This window comes from Eptatretus burgeri, chromosome 12, assembly GCF_056783735.1.
Source record: "Eptatretus burgeri isolate ZD-2024b chromosome 12, Ebu_testis_v1, whole genome shotgun sequence".
NCBI lineage: Eukaryota > Metazoa > Chordata > Myxini > Myxiniformes > Myxinidae > Eptatretus > Eptatretus burgeri.
In genome coordinates this window covers 54335121-54359773 of record NC_140972.1, presented here as the reverse complement: position 1 = coordinate 54359773, position 24653 = coordinate 54335121, and the positions used below count along the sequence as shown (strand labels likewise).

At 44.5% G+C, this 24653-nt stretch overlaps 1 protein-coding gene across 12 annotated transcripts in view; it reads right to left on the bottom strand.

Moving 5' to 3' along the window:
• Nucleotides 1-24653, bottom strand: part of LOC147015648 (RING finger protein 122-like) — a 122038-nt gene that overhangs the window by 72609 nt on the left and 24776 nt on the right. Inside the window, exon 2 of one of the 12 annotated variants that reach the window (XM_085847997.1) lies at nucleotides 6382-6423. The exons of the other annotated variants lie outside the window; for them this stretch is intronic. The gene's annotated coding sequence lies outside the window, so the exon portion shown is untranslated. The remainder of the gene's footprint in view (nucleotides 1-6381; nucleotides 6424-24653) is intronic. 12 annotated transcript variants of the gene reach the window in all.

The window sequence follows — 24653 nt, the reverse complement described above, 5'->3', positions numbered from 1 at the left end:
TTTAGCAGCTCCTCAGATAGCGGTGGTGAAAATTGTGTCCCTTAATTTGTCTCCATATTCATCGTTTTTTTGTTTCTTTCGACCCAAATATTTTACTTCTACCTTCTCAATGTTATCCAATTTCCTTCTCATCCTCGCTTCAAACAAACAAACAAACAATCAAACAATCAAACAAAACTTTATTTCTCCACTCCACAACAATCTCATTCTACTTGAATTTCCTTCTGCCTGTACTTCCTGTACAACATTCTTTTTCCAAATTTTTTACCAATATCTCCAAACTGAATATGCATTGAACATAAATGCTTCTTCCTTTTTAAAGCATTAAAATAAACATTTTAAAAAGCTTCAATGCCATTATTTCTCTGTTAGGAATACCCCATGTGTTGTTTTTCTTCATCCTATATATTATTTCTGTTAACGTCTGCGCGTAATTTGACATTTCTCCTCTGAAACTGCCAGACGGATTGTCGCCACTTTCGGCATGCCGGTGCTCTGTGGTCTAATGAACAGCATGGGCTATGTGAGATCGTGCCAGACGGACAGGTTTGGGAATTTTTGGCGATTTTCTAATTTTTACATTCGTTTGCATGACGTGTGACGTCACCGCTGAGAGGCGTAATGACGTCATGACATCATCGGTCATTCGCTGACGTCATTACGTCTGTCGTCGACAGACCGTCACCGCTGAGAGGCGTAATGCTCCTCCTAGAAAAGTCTGCAATGTAAAACCCTCTTCTGCACATGCTGACGACCTCAGAAGATGCATTTGGCACAAAAAATGTAACAAGAAACGTATATAAAGAAATTCGATAAACCACATTGTGAACACTGGATATATTGACATTCAAACGAACCCTCACATTCGAAACTTCGCGCAGAGCGCGGGTTTGATTAGTCATAATAAATTCCTCTTCTTCTTCTTCTTCACAAATATATTTTCCAAAACTGTGTCAGCTAAACGCTTGGTCCACCAACCCTCCTCTCACACCTACAGCACCACCTTCCACCATACCTTCAACAAAAATGCTTTCCTCCCATCCCATGATCTTGATCTCCATTTCTCCAATTTCGGAATATAAAATCAGCATCCCTGCACTTCATGTCTACTCTTTCTATGACCCCACCAACCCCACCCTCTCAAATCTCCATGTCCTCCCATTTCTGCATCCCTCCTCACACCACCTCTCAATGCTTCCCCCTCACCCCACCCATTCAAACATTCCCCCACACCCAGGGCCGGATTTACCATGTAGGGGACCGTGGGCACAATGATTGTGGGGGGCCCCCGAATTTGGAGATTAATCAACAACTTCAATTATAACTGCTTTTTCATCAACAACTGAACTTGTATCTCTAGATTTGGCAGATCCTGATCAGGAATGATTTGGCATATATGTTCACAAATTACAATTAAATCAGACAATATTACAAGATGGATGGATTGTTATTGATATAGCTGGTGACTGATCTATGAGCTGATGACTTATCTCTGAGCTCATTCTAAAATCAAATCACAAAAATGCTGTTGCTTCAAGAGTAAGAGATAGAGATGGACTAATATAAGAAAATAACAAACGACGCACTGTCATTAATCATACTACGAACTTCGACTAAAAATCTTCTAACTTCTAAAAACCCTCTGGGAAAGAGAAATCTGAAATGGTGATTAATAGCCGACTTCCAGCGACCGCAAATATACGGCAGTGTCATCCACATCAATGAACATACCCACGGTGCCTTAATCAATGGACAAACTTCCTGCGCGACTACGCAGCAGCGAACTCGGATATGATACTGTCAACCTGCATGGAATTGAGCACATCGGATTCGGTTGAAATTATGATCAGATTGACCAGTCTCTGCTGCCCCATCGTGGAGCGAAGATGGTTCGTGATAAGCTTGAGTTTCGAAAACGAGCGCTCCCCAGAGCAGTCTGACACAATCAGTGAGAGGTAAATCCGAAGCAGCACTTCCACGTTTGGGAAAGTATCGGTGAGTTTTTGCTCGATGAGAAAACTGTACATGTCGAGTTCAGTACGGCCCGAGTGTGGCTCTGACTCCTTCATCATGGCTTGGAACTGAATCATTTCTTCAGTTAGGTCAGGTGATAGATCTTCCCGATACAGCTCGACGAGCTTCGAGCATGACTCTCGAATCTGCTCCACTTCGAGTTGAACAAGAGCACGCAGGAATCCAAATCTGTCACTCATCTCGCTGAAAGCGTTTGTACGCTTTTCCAACTGCGACAGCAGTACGTCGATCACTGCAACATATCAACTGATGGGAAAGGACTCCTTGGCATCTAGTTCTACTTCTGGAGTGTATCCGTAGTCCAAGGCGGACATTACGCTTTCGTCTACACGATCCGCGAGTGAATTCCTCCGTACCTGAGTGCTCCACTCCGTCAACAACGAATGTATCAAACTGATCGCGTAATGACTGCACGAAGCTCGCTAGTGACTTGAGGAGCTGCACGGCTGTGTTGAGATCGGTAGCTTGTGACTGAAGGGTTTTACTCGTACGATCAAATCTACCAAGGACAGTAGACCAAAAACCAGCATAGAACCCTATCTCGAGCATGCACATCATTTGGTGAAGTGTCTCAGCGGTGTTTCTTGTTTCACTATTCAGTTGTTCATCGTTTGCGATTTCATCGAGGACATCCATGATTTCGCTGTAACCGTCTACAAGAGCTCGGGTTGCATCAGAATGAGCCGATCAGTGAGTGTCGCTGAGGCGCTTTGGTACTTGCAGACCTTTGGCTTTCAGGGCGTCAAATAATCTGGCGTAGCGCGACGTGGAAGCTGTAAAAAATACATACACTTGTTCCACGAATTCAAAGAATGCTGCTGCAGGTTTACAGCATCCCAAGGCCGACTGACCGAATAAGTTCAGTGAGTGCGTCACGCATGGCACAAATACTGCGAGAGGGTTATCCTGTTTGATCATTCCCTGCATCCCATTGTATCGGCCACTCATATTAGATGCGTTATCTTAAGATTGTCCTCGGCAGTTAGCGATGTCCAATCCAGTGGCTTTCAAAAAAATCAAGTAATGCCGTCGCTTGCTGGAGTCCAGTGTGTCCTGTGTCCTGTGTTGCTCAGAAAGGTCATGAAACGCTCCACTGGAGCCTCGTTCTCGATGTATCGTAGAATAACTATGAGCTGGTCGATGTGGCTTATGTCAGGAGTAGAATCGACTGACACAGAGAAGTATTTTGCCTTTTTCACACGAGTGACGATGTTATCCAGAACAGATTTTCCGATGATGGAGATTAACTCTTCACATGTCATAGATGATAAGTAGTTGGTGAAGCCACTACCTTGGTTGGCATATTTCTGAATGTGCTGCGCAAAAATGGATCGTATTCCGCAAGTAATTCCATTAAACCAAGGTAGTTACCATTCGTCCGTGACCCAACAATTTCATCCGATCCACGGAACGCTAGACCGCGCTCAGTGAGAAACAATATCACGCTCACACTTCGTTTCAGAACCTCCCTCCAATAAGACGCAATCTCACTCACCTGTTTGACGAGTTCAGTGTCCACACGACCTGCAGATGTTGCTCTGTCTGACAAGCGGATGATATTCGCACGATGTACATGCGAGCGCTCATGCACCTCGATAGAAGGACTGGCATGCTTCCAGTCGTTGAATCCTTCCCCGCCCAGGGCAGTAGTGCCTCCAAAGAGCTTGCAAGCGATGCAGTACAGTTTTCCGGTTGATGTGGAGAAGCAAAGCTAGGACCTTTTCACGGACTCTCCGTTTTGTAGTCTATGGTAAAAAAGATTCTTGGAGCAGCAGCGTTTCCTACCTTCAATGAACTGTATGGATGAATCAAAGGGACCAGTCGAATTCTGCAGGGGCTCCAAATCTCGTGATGCCCAGTAGTCAATCATCTCTGACGACGGTCGCTCAGGAAGCCAACAGCCAAAGTCATTGGCAAAGCCAGGTTCACGATCAGTCAGTATATCTCGTGCTTCTTCATCTGATGCATGTTCTTCATCGGTGGAACCTTTCGAGATGTTGGGCAAATCTTGACGCGGAGGTTGCATTGCCAAATCTGCTTGTTCTATCTCTGTTGGTGTTCCAGTCTCTGTCATGGACGAAGCACCTGTTTTTGCAGGAGTGAAAACCTCTGAGATTTTCTGGGTCTTGTCGATGATGGCCTTGTGTCTTTCATCTTTTTCCTTGGAACGTTTCCGCTTTTGAGCACCACTGTCATATTTCCGTGGAGCCCTGGATTCGCGCCTGTCGTCACAGAAGCTGCTCATTGTGGTTTCTGCAGCAGGTAGGTACCGAGTAACTGAGATATTGTCAGAGTGCACGTGGGACGTTCCACAATCACGAACAACAAGTATGTTTCACACACCTGGAACATAGAAAGTCGCACCGTGTTACTGTGCTGTGCGCGCCAGTAAGCAGGGTACTGACGGCGTTCCCTGCCAGCTGCAGTTTCAGTGTGTACAATACTACCCCTGCCGGCCGTGTGCTGTGCTGGCCTGGCCTAGTTTTACCACATCGACTTTCACCTTTTCACCTCTCCTCTGGCTGGACCTCTGTATTCCGTCTATGCTTGCTGGGCTCTGGTGGGCAGTGCCGTAGTTAGTTGGCCACGCTCAACCATCCGAAGCATCGATGATCGATCCAAAAAAGATCCGAATGCGGCCCCCAAAACCCGAGGCTTGCCCTGGGAATTTTTGACCACGTTGGATCCGTTCTGTGGACCGTGGAAGAAACGGCTTGAAAAAGCCAAAGCTTGAAAAGGACCTTCGCAATGACGGACAATTTTGAAAAGATATCCTTACAAAGAGTTTACAATCTTCATTCACCGACAATAAAACTTTAGAAGCACATTTTCAAGGGATTTTCAAAATGTCATCAAAATTGTGGGGGGGGCCCTAAATGTGGGGGGCCCCGGGGCCATGGCCCACCTGGCCACCCCTAAATCCGGTAGTGTCCACACCCCACCTACTCAAACCTTCTCCATCACCCTGCCTCGTCTTAAAGCCACTCTCTCACACAGCTCCCATAAAGAAAGCCTCCCTCCCTCATCCTGCACCCTCCCAGCACATCCATGTGTGGACCTCAAACATCTGAGATCTCCGTTCAAACCTGACAGATCTCTCAATCGAGGCCGTTGCTGATAAAAATGGACAGCATCTGTTGAATGGAATCCTTCCTCCCACAGGATGTCGCTGACTCCTTAATATCACTCCCCAGCTATTGTCTCCTCTAATTTCATAGGCCTGAACCACACCACGCCCTGGCGGCGGAGTTGCAGTTTACATCAACTCAATTTCTCAATGCCATTGTGCTGATCTCACACCTCCCAACCCTCAGAAGTACCTCTGGCTGTGACTTCCCCTCCGCTCCCACCTCTTGTTCATCTGTGTGTTGCACTGTTCTCCAAACAGTGACGACTCAATCTGCATCTCTCTCTCTCTCAGACAACATGGACAAACTTTTAAACACTCATCCCAACTCTATCTTCCTCATGTGTGATTATTTTAATTGTCACCATGCAACTTGGCTGGGTGTTGGTACCTCTCTGCCCAGCCATGGCATTTCAGCAAAGGACTTCTGTCACTCCATGGGACTGACTCTATCTGTGAACTTTCCAACCTGGATTTCTCCCAATGGCAAAGCCTCCCTTCTGGACTTGGTGATGACAAACTTCCCTTCAAATATCTCCTGCTCTCCCTCTGCCCCAATTGGTTCATGTGATCATATGCTTGTGAGAATCAACATCTTTCTGGTAATTCTCAGAGCTGCCTCAGCACCGACGAGTATGGCACTTCACTCAGGCAGATTGGCAGGGCAAGAAGCCATCTCCCTTCAGGACTGGTCTCCCAGAGCAACTGCCCACAGAATTCTTCCACAGAAAAACCTGTTCTCTGTCTGTGTGTGTCACTCTCTCTCCCTCTGTGTGTGTCTTCCTCTCTCGATTCATCCCAACCCAAGAAGGCCTACACAAGGAAAGCAGTTGCTTTACTCGGGCACCTTTATGCAGCTTCTTCGGCTGGAGGAGTGTGGGAGGTGTCAGTAATTTATATAATCCAAGCCACCTGGGTTTAGTTGATTAGGTGAGAGCTGATTGGCTATTCCCTCTATTTACAGTTGAAAGATGTGGGTGGGTCTTTCTTTATTATTTAAATATTGACTGCTTTTGATGTTTACATGTGGTACATGCTTGGGAGCCTCATTGGTATGCATTATTGTCTGTGCTGTCGCTGACGATTCGCCAATTAGCAATGAAACCAGCTCAGCAGCTGAGGGGTGTGTTGCATTGGGATTTTAATGTGTGTACTATGTGTGAACGTCTTTATAGTTGTTGAAGAACTCAGGGAAGGGTTTGAAACAGCAAAGCGCTTACCTTGTGTTTGTCTTCTTGGGTTGCTTTTTGCAGCTTCTTCGGCTAGAGGAGTGTGGGACGTGTCAGTAATTGAAATATACACTAATAAAAGGCAGTGTGTGTGTGTGTGTGTGTGTGTGTGTGTCTCCTCCATCTATCTATAATTTCAGCAATGTGTGTGTGTGTGTCTGTCTGTCTGTCTGCGACCGCCGTTTCTCGACAACCGCCGGTCCGATCTGATTGAAACTTGCCAGGAATATTGCCGGGGACTGGCGGATGTGCCTTTTCAAGGTTTGATATCAGTCGGACGAGTGGTTCCAAAGTTACGGCCATTTATCTATCGACCAATGACAGGACAAGGTGCTATGACGTCACGAATGACGTCACAATTAATGTTTATTTATTTATTCTTTTTAAATTTATTTAATTATTAATTACACTCCAAAGGTTTGAATTTTCCCAAGGGAAACAGCTGTTTCCCAAGGGTTTGAAAGCTGTTTTTCCCAAGGTTTGATTTAATTGTTGTGCTTGGTAGACATTTGTGAATACATTTACAGAGAGAGGGGCGAGAGAGGAGGGGGGAGAGAGGGGGGGAGAGGGGAGGGAGAGGGGGGGGACAGAGAGGTGGCGTCACAATTCAAGAGACGGGGAGAGAGGAGGGGGCGAGAGAGGGGGACGGGAGAGGGGGTGAGAGTGGGGGCGAGAGAGGGGGGAGCGAGAGAGGGGGGGCGAGAGAGAGGGGCGTCACAATTCTTCTTCTTCGTCGTTTGATATGATGTCACAATTGACGCTGGGAACCTGAGTATGTTTCCCAGGTGTTTCCCAAGTTATGGCCATTTATGATATGGTTGGTCCGATATAATTGAAATAATGCCCCAATCAAGTCGTCGTTTACGAGAGTGAAGGAACGAAGCTGCACGTACGGGCACGCACCTACGGGCATGCACCTACGGGCCCGTACTAGTTCCTCTAAAACCATGAAACCTAGTGGCTTGAAACTTTGCATGCATACTCAGGGAACTACAAGGTAGTGCAGAGTGAAAATTGGGTGTTTGGATTAATTTAAACACCCGTTTTAAAGATAATTAACGGAATTATTTAAGCATCCTTTATCAAAGCTCAGCCTTAGTCAGCCCTTTGTCAGGTTGCATGAGTCTTCATTCAGCATTTTGTTTGGCCTATTCAAACATGCCTTGATTTGGAAACACAATCTATTCTCACAGACTAATTAAAACATATAATCAAATTATATCTGATTTGAGAATCAGACCTGGTGGACAAAATAAGTGTTGCAATCTGGAGTGAAATCTGAATTTTTTTTTAAACAAATTAACGATTTTTATAACTAAGTGTATATATTTAAGCAAAGCATTAAGCTTAACTTACTACCCATGGCTTATTAGCTGTTAGCGTTAGTGTTAGTCTCTTCAAGGAACCGACTGTTAGTCGGTTGTCTTCTACTGTCTCATTTCCAGCTCCGACCCCCCCCCCCCTGCTCCGTCTGCGATATTCCCCCCTCCCCTATATATCCGCAGCGCTCAAGGTCCGCCAGCAACGCCCTTCTGGTAAAACGACCAAAATCAAGAATCACTGCCCACCTTCACTCTTTCATTCCTCTTTTTTTCCTGCCCTTGAAACAAACTCCCACACTCTCTTCAATCCCACTCTTCCCTCCAGGTAATCAAAACAGTTGTTCACCACTATCTCTTATCTTCCCCCATTCAAAACCATGATCTTTTCTACCCCTGTAAATCCACCCCAAACCCACCTCCTTCAAATTCCCTGCTTTCCTTCCTGAAAGTCCCTGTAGTGTCCATCTTGTATACCCCATGTTCCCCGCCCCATCCCTCACCCTTCCACAGATCATTTCATGTCTCTGTTCCACACTGTTTTGTCCTTCCCTCTCCCGCCCCTCTTCTCCTGCTCCCCTTGTTGTGTGTTCTGTGTGTTAGCTCTCATACGAGCCTCTCATACAAAAAATAAACAATCTTTTCTGTTTGTTTGTTTTTAAGCATCCCCCCCCCCAATTGCTTTCCCTCAAGTCCCCCTATCAAACACATGTCCACAACACCACCTTCCCCTCGTCACTACCTCTCCCTCCCCCATCCTCCTCCTCCCTCTTTCTGTCCATCCCCTCCCCAATACACCTGTCAACGAAGTGACACGGTTGTATTTGCTAGTATATATATATATATATATATATATATATATATATATATATATATATATATATATATATATATATATATATATATATATATCACATCAGGATTATTTTTCATTTTTGTGTATAACTTGAGATTCCGCAGAACCCAGTAGAGACAGATATAGCTTTGAGTACTTCTTATTTCCAATGAAATCGAAGAACTGTGAAAATAGATAGGTTGGTTTATTTGAGGTCCTTCCTGAGCCACAGGGTTGGACTGAAATTTGTCATCGTTGAAGGACATGTTGCATTTGTCAAAGCAGCATCTAGTGAATTCCAGATGAGCAGAAAATTACACAACTGCTGCATGCCTGCCAGTGTGATCAGAAATTATATGGCATTATGCAGAGTAATCTACCAAAAATGAGAGATATAAAAAGAGTTTTTTCAGATCATCGGAAAGGTGGTTGATGTAAACCAGGAACATGACTGGGCCCAAGGTACTGCCTTGGAGAACCTGTCCTTCAACTGGAAGTATTAAGAATGTCGTTGATTAAAAAAAAGTGTTGACTATTGCGAGTGGATTAAGACAGAAAGCTAGGTATAAATGAGTCATTGTATGTGACACGTGGAGAGCTTAACCAAGAGATGAGGATGACAGACTGGGTCGAATGCCTGAAATGTATTCAAGGAGACTGTGTTGACATTTTATTTGAAATACAAGGCTTACAACCATTGCTGAAAGAGTATCAGCAGCATATCCAAAGTTGAGTGACAGATCTCATTCCACCAATGGTCATGGATGAGGATGTTTTTAAAAAAAGGAAATATTCCACCTTGGCGGTAATTGATTGATGGATTCCACGGCTGTAATTGGAATCAAGAGGATCTGAATTTGTAGCTATTTTGTGAATGGGAGTGATTCTGGCTGCCTTCTCAGCAGATGGGACGCATCCAAATATGAAAGGCAGGCTGAAGAGAGCAAACAGGAAACTAAAGCAGAAAGGTAAGATTTCATAACATGTGAATTTATGCCATCTCGGTACATCACTGAAGCAGATTTGAGGCAAGACAGAAACTTATCTTCTGTATCTGGTGAGGAAGACGTACGGTCCAGTAAGCAGTGTGCATGAGCAGGATGGGTTGCACACACAAGATTTGGAAGCAAACACTGAGTTGACATATTCTGCCTTTCTCAGTCTGTGGTGAGGTTGTTTGAGATGATGGAGGAGATGGACTTGATGAGGTGCCATCAGGAGTTCTCATTCCTGCTCTGCAGTTATTGCTTCCCCTTTGTCTGCCCCACTCAGTTTGTCCTCCTTTGGCTACTTCACATCAGCCTGGAAGTCAACAAACATCACTCCAATCTCCAAGAAGGGTGCAAAAAACAGTTCCAATCAACTCGAGGGGGAGCACTCGGTAGAGTGCAAAACCTCCGCCGCCAATACTGCTGGGTCACTGAAGTGAACCTGATATCCTATTCATTGTAGGTCAAGACGGATCAGACTCTACTGAACCACGATTGAATAAACTAAACTAGATCGACGCGCATGTAGAAATGCCAAAAAAAAAAAAAATCAAGATTTGTTTTTTTTATCTAACAAATTTTTTTGGGGGGGTGGGGGTGGGGTTGGAAATCACTTAAAACATGTAGAAATGCAAAAAAAATTCATATTTTTCAGATAAAATCGAAATTTTTTTGAAAAAAAGTTACACAATTTTGTAAGTTTTTTTCTTTGGACCAAGTCCAAAATCTAATGGCATGATCTTTGGACCATACCTAATCCCCCCACCAAGTTTTGTGGAAATCCGTCCAGGAGTTTTTCCGTAATACTGTTCACAAACAAACAAACAGACAGGGGTGAAAACAGTAACCTCCATCCATCTTCGATGGCAAAGGTTAACTAGAAACCAGTAAACGTTTTTGCAATTACAAGGAAAACCATGGAGTCCATTAATGTTGCCATTGCCAAATGTCTTTCCTGTACTCGAACAGCCTGATGTCTGATCATCAGTTTGGATTCTTTCTCAGCCACTAAATTCTGGATATGCTTCTCTTCTTCCTCAGCAATGGTTGGAGGCCCTAAATCTCAAGAGGTCACGACAGTCTCCTTGGACACATCTCAGCATTCAACACAATCTGGCACATCCTGCTTCACATGCAGCATACAATGCCTTCGACATATATCTGGTTTTCTAGATGAATTCCCTCACACAGTCAAGACTTTTCCATCAACGAAATCCTTTCCTCTTCCAGTTGAGGGGTAGTAATGCAATTTTCTATCAACAAAATCATGACTTGCTCCACTTTTGCACTATTAACGTGTTGCCACCAATGCAACCCTGTGTTCCCCTCTCCCAGTCGAGGTTAGCGTGCCCTCAGGCAGTATTGGAACCAGTTTTGTTACTCGTCTACATAGATGATTTATCCGAGACTCTGGGAAACCCTTTATTCCTTTTTGCGGACAACTCCGCATCTGTGATACAGTAGCCCATCTCACTGCAACACAGAATGCATCTTTGTTTCTCCGATGATATGGAATAGGGGATTTTCGATATGATGGATGAATGATAAATGAGGCCTTTTGCGCGTGCACTGTGGGTGTGTTTTCAGTGACTCAGTTTGACTCGAAGGGCACTTTTTACCGACCATTACTTGCGTGAAATCTGTCATTCAAATCGTCTGTTCAACATAATTCTCAGCATTTAGACGAAGTCGTGGCAATTTCAAAGTAGTTAACTACAATTGTTCCATTCCGAAATGCAAATTGTATGCACGCAAATATAGGAAATACGACAAATATCTGTGGATGAGAGGTGTCAAGTTCGTACTATTTCCTGTTCATATAAATTAGCAGCAACAGTGGGAATACACACACACACACACACACACACACACACACACACACACACACACACACACACACACACACACACACACACACACACACACACACACACACACACACACACACACACACACACACACACACACACACACACACACAGCTTCTTCTTTTACCAACAGATGCAAAAATCTAGCATAATTTATGTTGTGCCCCTGGCACCAAACAAAAATATATCCTCATGATAATTCACAGACAGGTGTATGTGTGTGTGTGTGTGTGTGTGTGTGTGTGTGTGTGTGTGTGTGTGTGTGTGTGTGTGTGTGTGTGTGTGTGTGTGTGTGTGTGTGTGTGTGTGTGTGTGTGCGTGTGTGTGTGTGTGCGTGTTTGTCGTGCTACTCCTCCTACAGTTCTGGATCGATTATAACCAGTCTTGCTACATAGGATCAGTATGTCCATAATTAATGTATAGGGGTCTTTTTATATTTGCTGGTGGTCTTTGGTGTGGGGGGAGGGGGGCTGAGGCGTTGTGGGGGGAGGGGAGGTGAGGGGGGGGAGGGGAGGGTGGAGGAAAATGCAAATTCTCTATGTAAATGTGTCATGTGTAGCACCGCCTCCAGGTGGTGGAGGGTATTACAAGTATCCACCATTCACAGTGCAGTATTCCTGTCCCCACGTTTTCCAGTGAGGTGAGGTGTTTTTTGAATTATAATTATGTTTTGAATTATAACCAGTTGGTGTGTTTTTGTTTCATGCATGTAACCTGGGTTTTTGTTTTTTGTTTGCCAATACATCACTGTCAGTTGCCTATACAGCACCCAAATAAAGGTATGCATCATAAGAATGTGTCACATGCTTGGAACAAGATCACCTGTAGGGTGGATACTCTGCTTGGATTTATAATGGCTCCAACAGCCCTTACAAATCCCACTCTCACCCCCCTCCCCCCAAACATGATTAATAGTAACTATCCATCATTTCAAACTTACCCTGTGCATTGACAAGCCCCAGATATGACCTTCCAATCGGTGTGAAGAAACAACTAAACTAGATATGGTGTTTCCATCTGGGAAAGTTACCTGAATGTTGTGAATGACGGCATCGTCTTTCCTATTGCAGACGTCCATTAAATAAATCACCGAGCCTGCCATGTTCACAAAGGTAATCTCGCAAGGTTCAAAGTCCGCTCACGGGCAAGGATGATCGGGGAGGTCGGGCAGAACGCGCCAGCCCACAGTCCATCCACAGGCCTTGCACGATGGATTCTGTATGCACGTCGGGAGTTTTCCTGGCCCACATCGTCGGGAGTTTTTGCAATACAGCCTGCAAGATTATATAACTTTTTGGGTGAGTTGATCAGAAAGTTCTCAAAATGTTTCTTTGTGCAGAAGCACACCTCTTTCTCGTAGGTGAGTTACCAAGTATTTTTTGACTTCTTTTAGAAGCTTTGTGAGCCATTTTATGGCCATTCCGATTTTACATTCGGCCATTCCGATGGACCTCAATGCATGTGTGCCAAGCATTCTGGGGCAGATTACGTCATTTAGTCACGTACTTACGGATGCTGGTCTGATAAATGGAACATGTCCTTCAATCTTAGAAAATCTCTGTCTCACCCTGTCACTCTGCAAAGCTCATCAATCAATGACCCACCTACATATTTGCATGGTCAGCAACTGGAAGAGGTTTAGTTTCATAAGATGCTATGCCTCATCATCACCCATGATAGATCTTTCCTGGGTCGATCACATAGCAAAGCTGGCATCCTCCAATAATCAAATTATTTCCTTGGAAAATGAGAGCTACTCTCAGTCTACTTGGCTTTTGCCTGTAACTCGATGGAGTACTGCTCTCCGCTATGGGCTGGCACCCCAGAATCACTTCTTTCGCTCCTGGATTATGTGGAATAAAGCTTCTAACATTATTGGAATTTCCCATAATGATGCTGAAGCACAATATCTGTTGCTTTCACATCACAGACAGGTCAGTCGCTTCTTTGTTACCTCCAGTTTAGCACCTTTTGCAATCAGTCCTCAATGCTCCCCAGCAACTACAGGATGAACATGCTTTTCCAGAAACCTCCTTTTGGCTATATTTCCAAAATCCAGGCTGACTGCACACCTCAACTCCTTTGTTCCTCACTTTTCCCATCTATGGAACCACCTTGCAGAGTCTGTTCTTTCCCACTCTTTCCTCCAGTGCTTCAAGCAGGCAGTGCATCATTACCCTTCCTTACCAATCTCTCTCTCTCTCTCTCGCTCTCTCTCTTGCCCTCTCTTTTCCTTCCTTCCTTTTTTCCCCCCGCCCCAATTGTTTCCCCTTTACCCTACTGTTAATTCAATCTTGCTCTTCCATGAACTTTGCTCTTGTCGAGAAAAAAAAAAGAAAACAAAAAAAACCTTCTGTTGCTTTCAGTCAGATTAACTTTCCATGTTGAGAAATGAGTCATTTCACCACACCTGCTTCACCACCAGATTAAGTGTACCAGAGTCGAGATGATGGATAGAATAGCTGCAGATGGGAAAAACCTGCACGGCTGAAAGTAAGATTTTGCGAATGTATTCCCATATGGAATCGGTATTAGAGATAGCATCCCAATCCTCTTTTGAGCACATTGGTCCCAGACAGAAAGTCAGATTCTGAGGCATTGAGATTGCTATCTAATAATAGCCAGAGATGTGGACTCTGACAAGGACTTGGTCAGAGAAGGCCAGAGGGGTAGGAAAGGTTGAATGTAAAGTTCATCATTACCAGGTCAAGAAGGACGGATGTACCACATTACCAGAGATTCGTGTTGGAAAGTTAACAGATTGGGTCAGACCCCTGGAGCTGGAGAAGGCTTTAGTACCAATGATATAACTGGTTGTTGCAGATTCAGTTCCCAATCAAGTGGAATGATGGTAGTTGAAGTAGCCATTGATGAGGACGAGCGATTTGGGATAGCTGGTTACTGGTCACAGTCTGTAACTCATGTAACTTTAATAGGTCACCCTTTATTCATGAATATTGGAGAGAGATACAGCAATTTAACAAAGTATGTTTACTCTGCAAGTATTTTCAGACATCCTTTAACTCGCCTTGCCCATTCCTGAAGGGAAAAGAACGGCTGTTGTAATCGGTCTATGTGTCAGTGAGTGCGGCTTTGGGTGCGGATGTGTATCAACTTTAAGATAGTGCCTCCGAGTGACCTACATTAATAGAACACCATGTTGTGTGAAAGGGGTCGCCTCGACAAATATCCCAGCAAGGCTCTACAAAGTCTACATTGTCAAATTGCACGTCCTTTTAAAACGTGTTTTGTACAAAAGTCGGTTGTTTAAGGTTGTGGAAGAAGGTTTAGATTGTAACTTTACTATACAAATGAAATAAAAACCAAGAAAACACAACATCAGCATAAAATATTTTCTTCTTAATGAGAGATGAAAACGAAGTGTGATTGATTAATTAATTAATGATCGTATGATTTCTTTTTCCAGTAATAATGACATAATAAAAACTAGAAGGGCACTGGGTGGAGCGCATACCTCCGTCACGTAATACCTGATCCACGAGAACATATCGGACCCAATACATTGTTGAAATATTATGCTATACAGTACTTTCTCATTTTTGGCCCGATCTCTCAATGGCGAAGAATCACTTAAAAAATTAAATAATTCTCGTATCCAGATCCGGATTCGGATCTTCACCAAAATCGAATTACTTCTCCCTTGTCACACACCAAACCTGCCCACAAAATTTCATCTGGATCCGTCCCCAAATTTTTGAGAAATCCTGCACACAAACAGACAAACAAACAAACAGACAAACAAGAAGAAGACGTCGTAGAGAGCACGACACTTGCAAAATCCATAAAACAAATTTGACCTCAAAAATAATTGGTGGTTGAATTAAGTGATCTGATATGCAAATCCTCTTCAAATTTCAAATCAATCGGATGAAAATTGAGAAATTTAGAAATCTCACTGAAGTTGTTGACCTTTGGCCTATGTTGACCTTTTGGTCGATATTGACATCAAACATAATTGGTTACTTGAATTCAGTGACTTGAAATAGAAATCCTCTTCAAATTTCAAGTCAATCAGATGAAAATTGAGGATTTTAGAAACACCACCTAAATTGTTGACCTTTTGACCTTTTGAACTCAAAAACAATACGCTTCTTCCTTTTGACAAACTCTGCCATGTGGTGAAGTTTCCTGAAGACCGGTTTAAAATTGTGACCTGAAGGCAATAAACAGGCAAACAGACACAAAGAATAACAAAATCGACTAACCATTATACTTGAAAAATCTTCGGTTTTGAAAGCAACAAACGAGGAGGGCACCCGGTAGAGCGCATACCACCGCCCTGCAATGCCTGATCCACGAGAACATATCTGTCCCAATACAATTTTGAGATATCGTGATAGATATATATATATATATATATATATATATATATATATATATATATATATATATATATATATATATATATATATATATATATATATATATATATATATATATATATATATATATATATATATATATATATATATATATATAGTTTTTGAGCCCAATCTCACAATGGCGAAAAATCACTTTCAAAATTCTAGTAGTCGCATCTGGATTCTGATCTTCACCAAAATCGAACCAATTCGTTGTGGTCACACACCCAATGTGTCCACCAAGTTTCATCCGGATCTGTCCCCAACTTTTGAGAAATCCTGTACACGGACAAACAGACAGAAAGGGGGTGAAAACAACCTCCTTCACCTTTGGTGGTGGAGGCAATAAGCATGAAAATAATTTGTTGGTGGTTGCTAGCAAACGCAGTGCAGCATGTTATAATCGGTTATTCATAACAGTTTCAATATTTGAATGACAGTTTGAGTCTATGGTAAGATGGAGGTGCTGCGTCGTGTACATGTCTTCAAGGTGAAATGTTTATCGCTTTTTTTGTTTACCTTGTCGAGGTTCGTATGAGAGTGAACACAACAAAGCAACGGCAAAGGGGGCATGAGACAAGAGGGGCGGGAGTGGGAAGGACAAAACAGTGGGGAAGAGACATTAGGAGATCTGTGGAAGGGAGAGGGATGGGGCAGGGAACACGGAGTATACAAGATGGGAATTTGAAGTAGGTGGGTTTGGGGTGGATTAACGGGGATAGAAAAGATCGAGGATTTGGATGGGGGACAATAAGAGGTGATGGCGAATAGCTGTTTTGAAGGCCTGGAGGGAAGAATGGGATTGAATAGAGTGAGGGAGTTTATTCCAAAGGTGGGGAAAAAGAGGAGTAAAAGAATGAAGGTGAGCAGTGGTTCGTGATTTTGGTAGTTTTGCCAGAAGGGGGCTGTTGGCAGACCTTGAGCGCCCTACGGAAATATGGCAGGGACAAAATCGCAGACACAGCATGGGGGGGGGGGAGGGAGGTGAGACCGGAGAGGAGACGGTATAAGACGGAAAGAGCACCGCCCTACCTTCGGTGAGAGAGTGAGAGGCCGAAAGACTCAACCTCATCGCGGGAGATGCCAATGATCCAAAAGGCCTTGGCTTCCACAGAGTGAAGCCGAGAACGGTGGGAGGCAGGAGCACCAACCCAGAGGGGAGAGCAGTATTCCATCAGGCTGTGGACGAAAGTTTTGTATGTGGTCAGGAGCTCAGGTGGGCTGAAGAAGTACTTTGCACGATGGAGGATTCCCAGTCGGCGATTGGCTTTGGAGGCCAGGTTGGACATGTGGCTTTCCCAGAAAAGATCATGGCAGATAGTGAGACCCAGAAGCTTGAAAGAAAGGACTTCTTCCAAAGGATTGTTGAGAAAATAGATGGAATGGGGGGGGGGTCTAAATGGTCCTTTCGGAGAGACATAGTGAGAGTGTGAGATTTGTCTGGATTGAAAGACATGTTCCACGTGTTGGACCAGTTTGTGATTTTACCCAGATCTGTAGTGATCTGACAGCAATCTCTCCACCTTGTCAGGATAAAAGGACACAGAGTCCAGGGACAGTTGGGTACGACTGGGTAAGGTGGGTACAGAAAGCCAAGGGTTTCGGACACAAGATTTCGATGCAAACACCGAGTTTAGGCATTCAGCCTTTTCACGTGCGGTATCAGCAGTGCCGCTATTTGAGGTAAGGGAGGGGATGGAGGGGGAACATACCCCAGAAACCAATTTTATTAGACGCCACCAGGATTTGAGGAGGGAGAGAGGTTTGAGAGTTCAGACTTGAGATTAGAAACATGTTGTTTTCTGGCTCTCCTGAGGGTAGATACACACTTGTTCCGAGCTTTATGGAAGGAATTGAGATTGCCTTAATTCGGATTTGCCATCCATGAGGTGAAGACAAGTTGTTTCAGGACAACAACCTCGCTACAAGCTTCAGTGTACCATGGACGGGAGGAAGGGTAAGACAACTGAAGACGACAGGGGATAAATCTGTGCACGAGAGAGAGCAAGTTTCTTTGAAAAAATTTCCAAGATGAGTTGATGTTGGAGAAAGTAGTGATGGGAGACTAGTTTAGAAGTTTGATGGCTGCTCGGAGACCCTGCCAGTCGGCTCGAGTGAAATGCCAGACTCGACGGTGGTGAGGTGGTTCTCTGATAACAGCCAGAGAGATGTCCACTTTGACAAGGACGTGGTCAGAAGAACCGATTGGAGCGGAGGAAGAGCAGCAGATATTGTCCGGGAAATTTGTCAAAATCAGATCCAGAAGAGATGGAGTGATAGAGTGCCAGATAGAAGAGATATATGGAGTGCTTAATATATCATCAAGTGAAGTGGTGTATGATTAAAGTTAGTCACTTGTAGTAATACTTTAAATAAGTGTGAATAAGGATATTGCATTGCTGTGTTGACTGACTGTCTGGGCACAACTTTGTGGTTGTGGGTCCATTGATGTTGAGTGATCTACTGATGTGGAACTGCAACCGGGGTTGTGGATCCGTTGTTTGGAGAGGTTCTGGGATGAAAGGATCGAAACATCGGTGATAAACAGTGCCCAGCTGATGATCCGGACAGGTGGGAAATCAGTAAATTGCTTATAAGTTGAGATTATAACTTCAAATAAAATAGCTTTTGTAAGTACTTACTAGTACATAATAGTGTGTGTGTGTGTGTGTGTGTGTGTGTGTGTGTGTGTGTGTGTGTGTGTGTGTGTGTGTGTGTGTGTGTGTGTGTGTGTGTGTATGTGTGTGTGGTTATGTCTGGCTTCCTTCTTGGGACGATGGTGCAGTAATTGATCTTTATCACCTCTGCCACTGAAGGTGAATGAGGTAATGTTTTCACCCCTTTCTGTCTGTGTGTCTGTTTGTGTGCAGGATATCTCAAAAAGTTGTGGACGGATCCGGATGAAATCTTGCGGACAGGTTGGGTGTGTTACATGGACGAACTCATTAGATTTTGGTGAAGATCCAGATCCGGATCATACGCCCAGAATTTTTTAAGTGATTCTTCACCATTGAGGGAGAGGGCTAAACCGATATATCGCACGATATCTCAAAAAGTTGTGGACATGTTGGGAGTGTTGCAAGGACGAATTGATTCGATTTTGGTGAAAATCCGATAATTATTTAATTTTTAAAATGATTCTTCACCATTGAGAGATGGGGCCAAAAACGATATCATACTGTATAGCATGATATTTCAACAATGTATTGGGCCCGATATGTTCTCGTGGATCAGGCATTATGGGGCAGAGGTATGCGCTCTCCCGAGTCCCCTTCGAGTTCATGAGGTATTTTATAAATAACATTTATTTTATTTATTTATTTCATTTACTTTTTGTCAGGTCAGGTTCGATCTGTGACCTGCTACAGGTACCATGTAAACCTGTACTAACCTGTTCCATGGTCGGGTTGTCGGCGACTAAACCGTCTCCCCCACCAGGTTTTCTGGTGAGGAGGGTGTTTGGATATGGACACCCAGCAGGATTAAAAACAAAACCTGTCAAAGGGCGGAGGAGCTCCTTGTGAGCCAACGGCCATCCATATCTAGTGCCCAACTGTGTCTGCGGACGTCCTCCTGCAGTTGGGTTACTTCTTATTAGGAGGTTGGTGGCAGGATTTGCACTCCAGCCACCGTAAAACGCTTCATTCCGCAAAACGCAAAAACGCAAAAAAATCTGAAAACCCACTCCGTGGGAGTACCTCCTGTGCAGCTTCCCTTCGCAGGGCAGCTCACCGGATGATGGGATTGGGGCAAAGCCTTCGGGACCCCCAATCTTTGATAGGAGGGAAACCACGGGGTAACATCCCTGGGTCAGATTGCGGGAGAGTGTGTCGGAGTGGTGCTGAGGTGTCGTCCACCAGACGGCGGTCTCCTTGGGTTAACCTGAGGCGGTCCCTTCGGGTGGGTGCCTGGAATGTCCTATCCCTAAGAGAGGATGATCACCTGTCTCTGTTATCATCTGAGCTCAAGCGTTTGGACATCGGGATTGCAGCTCTCTCTGAGGTTCGGAGACCGGATTGCGGCGAGATAATGGTGGGTGGTTACACCTACTATTGGTCTGGTCGCTCTGATGGTTACCATACCCAAGGAGTTGCTGTAGCTGTGTCCAATAAGCTGACCCCAATGATAATTGAGGTAACACCGGTCAACGAGCGTATTATGAGATTAAGGATTCGTCACTCCTTAGGTGTCATTTCCCTGGTCTCTATTTATGCTCCGACTGAGGCGAGTGATCTTACCGTGAAGGACACATTCTACGCCACACTCGAGTCTGTGGTTGATCAGTGCCCCAGACGAGATACACTTCTAGTCTTGGGGGATTTCAATGCATCGACTGGAACTGATAGGGATGGTTATGAGGTGTGTGTTGGTCCCCATGGGTCAGGAACTATGAACCAGAATAGCACTAAGTTCCTTGACTTTGCAAGAAGTCATGGACTTAGGGTGGCTGGTTCATGGTTTCAGCGCCCGCAAGCTCATCGCTGGACTTGGTATTCCAACGCTGGCGGTGTGGCAAAGGAGATTGACCATGTCCTCATTGACGGTCGTTGGAGGATGATCCAGAACTGCAGGGTCTACCGGAGTGCTCAGTTCCTCAATACTGACCACAGGCTTGTTGTAGCAACTCTAAAGCTGCACCTTAAATCCTGGAGAATGGTACCATCCCAGCCTAGGCTGGATGTTGCCAAGCTCAGGGATGAGAGAGTAGCTGAGGAGTTTGCGAACAGGCTGAGTGGACACTTGGGGGGTCTGGGTGCTTTGGGGGGTCCTGAAGAGTTGTGGAGCACCTTCAAGACCACCGTCCTTGATGTTGCCGGTGGATGCCTTGGAGTTCACCGCAGGGCAAAGAAGAATTTTGTCTCTCAAGGGACACTGGATACCATTGACCATAGTCGCAGGGCCAGGCTGAATGGCAGAGCTGAGCTGTTCAGGGAGCTGAGGCGTAAAACTGTACGTGCACTGAGGGTGGACAAGGAGGCCTATGTGCGAGGAATCTGTGAGGGGGTAGAGCATCACCTGTGGACAGGTGATTCTCGTCCCGCTTACAGGGGAAATCGCGCATTACGTTCATCCAAGCCCATCCCTCGGAGCACTGCAGTTCGAGCAGAGAGTGGTAGGCTCTTGACAGAGGAGTCTGAAGTGAAGGCCCGCTGGGCCGGTTACTTCGAGCGGTTGTACCAGGCTGATCCCCCAGCTGTCGAGTTGGACGTCAAGGGTGTTACAATCCCTGTTGCTGACCCTCGAATCAACTGTGGTCCACCATCGGTTGTGGAAACACGGGCTGCGGTGAACCAGTTGAAACGGGGCAAAGCTCCAGGGATCTGTGGCATTCATGCCGAACTTCTCAAGGCTGGTGGAAATGCTGCACTCGCGTCGTTGCATGCAGTTTTGTGCTCTGCCTGGAACACAGGCATCATCCCAACTGACTGGAAGAGGGGCCTTGTTGTCCCTCTCTGGAAAGGGAAGGGTGATCGCCAAGACTGCAACAACTACCGAGGGGTGACGCTGCTCTCAGTGCCGGGCAAGGTCTTTGCTCGGATAATTCTTGATAGGGTTCGCCACCATCTGCTTGAGCACCAGCGTCCAGAGCAGTCAGGCTTTACACCAAAGAGGTCAACGATTGACCGTATCCTTGCACTTCGTGTCCTCACCGAACGCAGACGAGAGTTTCGGCAGGGGCTGCTTGCAGCCTATGTTGATCTCTGTAAAGCGTTCGATTCAGTGAATCGGGATGTCCTCTGGAGGATTCTTGGTCTTCGTGGGGTGCCACCAAAACTGATCGATCTGATGTCTGAACTCTACTCTGGTACTGAGAGTGCTGTGAAGTGTGGTGGTACCATCTCTGACTTATTTCCAGTTGTTACTGGAGTTCGTCAGGGGTGTGTACTTGCCCCCACACTTTTCAGCACTTGTATGGACTGGATTTTTGGGAGGATGTCGGAGAGATCAAGTTGCGGTGCATCGTTTGGCAATGTCAAGATCTCGGACCTTGATTTTGCAGATGATGCAGTCATCTTTGCGGAGACTTTAGACATCCTCTTGGGGGCCCTCGAGGTGCTGAATGAGGAGTCGGAGCCGTTGGGATTACGGATTTCTTGGGTCAAAACAAAGATCCAGGCTTTCGGTGACATCTTGGATGCTGCTGTCCTGTCTGTGTCTGTTTGTGGTGAGGATGTTGAGGTCGTGGATAGATTCACTTACCTTGGCAGTGATATTCATGTCTCCGCAGGTTGTGAGCCGGAGGTCAATAGACGTCTGGGTCGGGCCTGGGGAGTCATGGATTCACTGGATCATGGGGTGTGGCGCTGCCGGTACCTGTGCGGGAGGACGAAAGTCCGAGTCTTCAGGTCCTTGGTACTTCCAGTCTTGCTCTATGGGTGCGAGACTTGGACTTTGACCAAGGATCTGAGACGGAGACTTAATTCCTTTGGTACCAGGTCTCTTCGGAGAATCCTTGGCTATCGCTGGTCGGATTTTGTGTCCAACGAGCGGTTGCTGAGAGAGACTCGGATGAGATTTGTTACCTGCATAGTCCGTGAGCGTCAGCTGCGGCTGTATGGACATGTGGCTCGTTTTCCTGACGCTGATCCTGCTCACCAGATTCTCTCAGCGAGGGAGTCTCATGAGTGGAGGAGGCCAGTGGGCCGACCACGTGCCTCATGGTTGCAGCAGGTTGACCATCATCTCAAGGAGATGGGGATGGGCCTGGCATCTGCCTGGGGGATGGCCAGACGGAGGCCCCTGGAGTACCGGCGGAAAGTGGACGCAGCGACGCGCTGTTCTGGCACATGCTCCCATACCTGACCTGATTTACTTTTTATCTAAATACCTCTTTTATCTAATAACATCTATAAATATATATATATATATATATATATATATATATATATATATATATATATATATATATGTTTAACCAACAATATTAATTGAAGAAATTACCTTACTAAAATATTTAATTTTTTATTATTATTATATCAAATGCAATGCAATAGGAACTTGTTGACATGAAAACCAACCAAACGAAAATAAAAGGTGACGATGGAGTCAAAAGACATTCTCACAAGACCTGATCAAAGAATCAGCCGAATATCCTCTGTTTAACATGATGGAAAAAAACCTTCTCGGTACATTCTACAACATTATCATTTACTGAACAAATTCTTGCAAATATAAGTAGTTGAGGTGAAAAGACATTGTAACCCATTTTTGTTGATACATTGCTACCTGGAAAGGTGTATATTACTACCTGGAAACGGAAATCATCAACTTTATGATATACACTTGAACTAAAACCATTCTGTCCAACTCTAACCATCACATCCAGATATGCAGCAACTGGACAATCATTACCACTCCTGTTTGCAATCACGACTGATCGTCATTCTTTATATTACCTGTGTGTGGCTAAAAAATGTTTTTACTTGTGTTACTTTAGATTACACTTTTATAGGTGGAAAGCCACCTTCAAAAGCTTGAAGCACTAATAAAAAATGTCATGCCAAATACTATTTTCCATGTACAAATGCATCCTACTTCTCTTCACCCCATTCATTGTCATTGATCATATTCATTCTCTCTGTCTCTGTCTCTATCTCTCTCTCTCTCTCTCCCTACTCCTCTCTTCCTCTATACTCCCCTCTTCATCCCTACTCCTTTCCCTCCCCCTTATATAATGTGAAGATGGATTCTTTGGAATTCTTGGTCTTTTTAATTATGTCAACAACTTAACGAACTTACACAATATGCCAAGGTTAAAGAAATCAATTTCCTTTGCTTATTGGTGGCAGGCTCGTTGTCCTTAGTATGAACAGGACGTTTTCCACTCCTGGTTGATGTTTCGTGGAAATCCACTTCACAAAAAAGAGCCTCAGTTCACCGGGTGGATAATGAACAAAGATCAAGATGGCGTAGGTCCACCGATCGCCGCTTTACATCCTTACGCATACAGTAGATATACTGCACCAACCACCTGGGATGCTGTTCTGCCAACGCAACTCGATATTTTATTTCATGATTCAGATGTTATTGAATGTAATTGTACAAGAATATGTTTTTTTTAGACTCATTAAAGGTGTTTTTAGTGCAAAAAAAAATTCGATTTGGGACACAATAAATGTTATTAGAGAGAGTGCACTGGTACTTTCTATGTAGGGACAGTGCAGAAAAAAAAGTCGGTCCCACCAGCTACATTAAAAAATAATGTTGGAATATCTTCTCTAAAAAGTTGCTTCGACTACATATGAGAACCTACCTTATCTGTTCAGCTGATTGTCGAAGCAGGGATCAGTTTTCAGTTCTCCAGACCATTGCAAAAAAAAAAAGCAAAAAACCGAGATCGGTCAAAACTGGAAAATCCTCTGGTTCATAATAATAATAATAATAATAATAATAATAATTAATAATAAAAAAACCAGGCACAACAAATCCTACCCATTTAAGGCATAAAGTTATTTTGGGGATCAAATTTAAATTTGATACATCCTTAACCTGAATGTTGATTATAAGGAATAGAATAAGGAATATTTTAGTCTTAGTTTGAAGTCAATTAAACCATTTTTGACAAAGTTATGAGCGAAAAACGATTTTGATCTTTTCGTGACCTTGACCTTGACCTTTGATCCAATTGGACCCAAAAGTTAATGGGGTCGTCCAAGGTTCATTGCCCACCTGTGAATTAAATTTGATAGTGTTTGCTAAAGCCGTTTTGCCGTAAAGTTGCTAACAGACAGACAGACAAACAAACAATCCAGACAATTACAATATCCCGCTCCCTCCCTCCGGGGGGGCGGGATAATAATAATCTTCAGATGGCATATTTCCAAGCTGCCTCTCTCAATGGCAATGATGCTGGTACTATCCAACAGAGC